Raw genomic sequence first — 5,767 nt, 5'->3', positions numbered from 1 at the left:
TTTTTACTAGGTGGTGCTATGGTGTTGCTGTGGTATTCCATGTGGCTGCTGTGGTGATGCTAAGTTGTTGCCACAGTAGTTGGTTGCTACTGTGTTTTTTTTTTTTTGTTTTGTTTTTATATATAAAACGTGGTTATAATGGTGTTGACAAGGTGGTTGCTATGGTGTTTTAGGTCGTTGCTAGGGTGTTGCTAGCCAGTTGTGGTGGTGCCTTAGCTGGTTCCTAAGTTGGGGCAGTGGTGGTTCAGCGATTAGGGATCCAGGCTATTGATGACAGGGTTGTGGGTTTGATACCAGAGTTTGACAAGCTGCCACTGTTGGGTCCAGGGGCCTCTGCTCTCCAGGGGGCCACAGCGATGGCTCACTGTCCACTGTGTGTTCACTTCATGAACTTCATGGCAGAGGCCAAATTCCATCCATGTCTAATATTGTTTTGTGGTTGCTCATGTGTTGCCAAGTGGTTGCTGAGGTTCCCCATGTGGTTGGTTGGGTGTCATTGTGAGATGAGAATGGTTCACAAACAGTTGCACCTCATTCATTCCAATGGGATCCATTCTGTAAAGATCTCATAATTTCATAAATATATTATATTCATATATTTGTACATTTAGGCTAGTATTATGCTCACTGGAATACAGTCCATGATGCATAATGATATGTGATGACACAGACGTGCTCCACATATAGCACTGACAATCACAGGACCGATCTTATTGATCATCACATGTAGTAGATTATCAATCCTGAACAGTTGACCTGATTTAGTAGTTTCCTTTGCTGAACCCTTGGGCTGACCATGGCTAAATCAAATTCTCAGGGATCTCCACACACTGGTACTGTATTGAAACAGCTGTGCTTAACAAGCAGTGAGCGTTTCCTTCCCTCATTGTTTTGTATATGTTTCCAGCCCTGGGACTAGTTAAAGAGAGGGGTCTGTGGGTAGTCTGGAGTTCTGTGTAATTCTCAGTTGTTAATATAGTGGGACTGTGGTCTATATTTTAGCCCAATTTGTTTCCATTACCAGGCAGTGAAGTCGGCAAATCGCTTGACTAAATTCTACAAAGAGCCGTTCATCATTCATGCTCCTTCTTAAGGGTCCAAACATATCTCGCAAACGTGGAATTCACAGGAGGGCGTCACTTCATTAAGCTCAAGCTCCAGTTGGAAGAATTTGATTAAATCAGATTGACAAAAATAATTGAAATGACTTTTAAGCCAAAGCATGTTTGCTACACTATGTTCATGTATGTCCAAATATTTATGGACACCCCTTCTAGTAAATGCACTCAGGTACTTTTAAGTTGCACACATTGCTGACACAGATGTACAAATTCACACAGACACACAGCTTGTCTAGTCCTTGTAGAGAAGTACTGCCAATAGAATAGGACTCTCTCAAACAGATAAAATGTTAAACATGAACCCATTGGCACCATGCTGCCTAATGCCAGGCGTGGGGTAGAGGGGTACAAAGCCCCCCAGCATTGAGCTGTAGAGCAGTTCTCTGGAATGATGGATGATGGTGCTCCATCCAGTACTTTTGGGATGAGTTGGGTAGTTGGGGATGATGAGGTGGGGAGGTGATCATCCAACATCCTGACCTCACTAACACTCTTGCTGCTATAAGCAATCAAATCCTTACAGGAATGCTTCAGAATCTAGTAGAAACCCTTTTTTCCTGGACAGTAGAGACAGTTACTCCAAGAAAAGCAGGATTAACTCTTTTTAAGATCCTTGATTTCAGAAGAAACAATGAATGAACAGGTGTCCCAATACTTTTGTCCATGCTCTTTGTAGACCTGTGCCAAAATGTCCACGAAAATAGGAAATCTGTTTAGTAGCATATAGATATGTGTTGTTTTAATGGAGTTATGTAATAACTGAAAGTCTGGGAGAAGGACCACGCCCAAACTCCTCCCCTCCATTTCTACTCACTATAAAACAGTTCCTCTCCCTTCTCGTGTCGAAAACTGGCACTCCACCACCGCCCCTGCTCCTCCTGATCATCCAATCATACTCAACCTCTACCTGGCAAGGAGGGTCTGGCTTCGGGTCCCATCACTTTGAAACCCTTCAGAACTCCAGCCCAGCTTGCCTCAGCTAGCGTGGTCCGCATTCGCAAATTAATATTGGATTATGGTCAGATCATTCAAATCACATTGGGAGGTGGTCAGAGGCGGATCTCCTGCATGTTTACTACAAGCGCAAACTGAATGCTTTCTGTTTTGAGATCGGATTTCATCAGACAAGCGGAAATACGTCTTTCAAAAAAACTGAATGAGTTATATTTACTGTGGACCTGATGGGAATGTGAGAACCATCTATTGTTCCATGGCATTGTCGAAGAACCCCTTCTAAACTCCATTCCTCTAAACTGTTCACAATATTCAGAGCAGGACAGTTTTGATGAGAAGCAGCTGTTTACAAGAAGTAAAAGGGAAATGATATAAGTAAGTGTACTTTTTACACGGGAGAGTCAAATCGGATCTCATCCTGTGGAACAATAGACGGTTCTCGCATTTCCGTAACGACTCTATCAGACTATTTAAACCAACAAGAAAGCAAACTCTGTAATACTGCTCTCATCTACTGGTAAATAAGCATGAGCTGTACAAAAACACACAAGAGGGAGAGAGAAGCCGAGATCCACAGTAATTATTACTCCTATTAACGTTTTTTCGACAGACGTATTTCCGCTTGCCTGGCTGAATCCGATCACTGAAAACACACGGCCCGTTTACACTTATATTAAATGTGGACTAGATCAATCGCTGACCACCCCAAACCAATCCAAAAGTGGTTTAAGTGATCTGATCATTATCCAATCATAATGTATTTTGGGGATATTTGCACCTGTTTTTTCATGCGGACAAGTGAAATCCGAACGTGACCCAATCCGACCCAAAAGCTCTGTTAATGCCAGAGTCGGTTTGGGCGTGTATTTACAGAGATGAAGGAACGTTGGCCTCAAAACAGCACACCCTGTTCAAAACTGCAGAGGAAAATTTCAGACACCAAACATGTCTTGGCTGATTTGACTCCATATGAGGTCAGTGATAAATCATGCTTCCTGCTCATTTTGTTTGCCAAACTATTCCTTAGGAACACCTCTACACCTTCACGCCTTCATGCGGTTATCTAATCAGTCTCGTGGCAGCAGTGCGATGCATAAGGTCATGCAGATACGGGCCAAAAGCTTCAGGTGTTCACACCGACCATTAGAATGTGGAAAAATGTGCACCTGAAGTATCTGGAGCAGAATGGAGGTCTTGTGGAACTTGTGTAATGAAGAACTGAAGCTGTTTGGAGAGCAAACACATTAACGGATCCCAGTAGAACAGAAAACATAAATCCAGTAAAAAGGAGAAAGGAGAGAGCTTCTCATTCTGAAGAAAGTAGTGAGATCTTGTCTGTGAGCTAGTCTGAAAAACAAAGACTCAGTTCCTCCAGGTTTCTCCTGGATGCCCCCCCTCCCAGTCCAGCCAGCACATGGAGGATGTGTTCAACTCCATCAGCAGCAGCAGCAGCTCACCTGATTTACCATCATTAAGCCCTGATTTACCACCAAACCAGGTGTTGACCTGAGGAGAACTCTAAATAATACTAGACTCCATAAGGAGAACTTTGGAGATGTTCTGATGATTAACACAGTGATGGAGAACCACCAGCACTTTCTGTAGGAGTGTTGTTATTATAAGTGTTTATTCTAATATTGTGGAGGAACCTTTTGAGGAGCTTTGAGCTTCCTTGAAGGTTCCTCAAAGCACCTTGAAGTTTCTCCACAGTCAAACTGTGTTTACTGTGAAGCCTGTGTTGGATATGGAGTAATTCGCTTATGGACGTCCATTCAAAATGTCCTGCTCCTCAGAAGACTGTCTTAACTACAACAGAATCGTTCCTACTTCTAGTTTAGTGAAGATTGTTTAACCTAGACTTCCACTAGACACTGTTTAGGTCCCCAGACCTGACATTTGGTCATTCAAGCTTGAGGACCTTGTTGGAGATTCCTTAAGATTCTCTTCATGAAAGCCCAATTATCGTCATGGACCGTTATCAACAATTTTCCAGGCTTTGGGAGTGAATTGGCAGTCTACGCATGAGAATCGGGTTACAGGGCCGCCTATCACCTAGTGTTCTTCTGTCGGCAGGTTGTGTTGAAAGTGCAAAGCGTGCCCACAGCTGCCCTCATATAAATCACTCGTGGAAACCTGATCGTGCATTAGCAAGGGCAGCACAAAAGCCTCTGCCCATGGCTTCAGGGGTCCCCATCAGTTAAGCCCAACAGTCTTCTCCGTGTGGCTGTTTTCCAGGCCTGACTTGCTTGCTTAGAATGCACTAGAGCTATCCTGTCAGTAACTAGTACATTTGGAGTGGCTGAGCTCAGACAGAGAAATGTCTCATGTCTAGGTTGGTAAAAAAGTCTAGACATGAAGCTGCCCTTTACATCTATGGAGCAGAGCGCTTGAACCAGCCTAGACTTTCATTAAGTTTACTGTTCCACTATTTAGGTCCCCAGTTCTGACATTGGTCACTCAAGACTGAGTCTTCATGAAAGCCCAATTACCATCATGAACCATTAGCAACAATTTTCCAGGCTTTGGGAGTGAATTGGCAGTCTATGCATGAGAATCAGGTTACAGGGCTGCCTCTCACCTAGTGTTCTTCTGTCTGCAGGTTGTGTGGAAAGTGCAAAGCCTGCTCATTTGCATGCTCTTTGGTAACTCCAAGTTTACTGCAATCTGCTGGGCTGGCCACATTTAACTTACATATAAGGCATTTAGCAGACACTCGTATCCAGAGCGACTTACAAAAATGCTTTGCTGTTTACTCAAGAAGAACCTCAGCTAGTTTGAATAGGCTAAAAATTCAAAGATACCTCTAGGTATGTAAGAAGACCACTCTGCTATTCACCCAAGTACTCTTAGAAGAGGAGAGTCTTCAGTCAGGGTTTGAAGACAGTGAGTGTTGGACTCTGCTGTTCGGACACCCAGTGGAAGCTCGTTTGGTGCAGGACAGAAAAAAGTCTGGACGCTCGTCTTCCGTGGATTTTGAGGGATGGCGGGTCGAGCCGATGTTGCTAATGCACTAGGGTAAATCACTGGAGCTCAACACGCTTGGAGGAGAACACTTAGCTGCTCATTCTGTAACATTAGCTAAAAGACGGCCCCTGGGCTTTTTAATTAAATACTGCACCAGCAAAGTCTAGCCCAAATCATTTGAATACTCAAATATTTTGGTCATTGTGTTGGTATTTTACATTTTATTTGATATTTGGAGGTCTTTATGGCAGAATTCTAAAACACTCTTATGCATTTCTAACTGAGTCTTAGTGTATGTAATAGGAAATAGGAAAATATTTGTTAGTTTGCCTCTAACTTTGACTATTGAAATTCTACAGCAATGCAACACCAGTCAGGACTACAGCTATCTGCTATATGTACACATAAATCCACTCAGATTCATCTCTCTCATTATATGTCATAATACAGTATTACAGCACATAGCAGAAGTCCTGAGTCTCAAAAGGGATGCATCACTGAGAAATTAGTGTTTGAAAGGTAATTACAGAGAATTTACACTGACCAAGCACCTCTTCATCCAGGTGGTGGTGGTGTAATGCTGTGGGGAAAGTTTTCTTGCAACACTCTGGGCTCATTAATATCAATCATAGTTTGAGTATTTGCATTTATATTACATTGAAGGCATTTAGCAGATGCTCTTATTCAGAGCTAATTTGTATCGGCTAGGACCTGAAAGATGCCTCTAA

Source organism: Salminus brasiliensis, chromosome 7 (genome assembly GCF_030463535.1).
Source record: "Salminus brasiliensis chromosome 7, fSalBra1.hap2, whole genome shotgun sequence".
Taxonomy (NCBI): domain Eukaryota; kingdom Metazoa; phylum Chordata; class Actinopteri; order Characiformes; family Bryconidae; genus Salminus; species Salminus brasiliensis.
Note: the sequence above shows the minus strand (reverse complement) of the source record.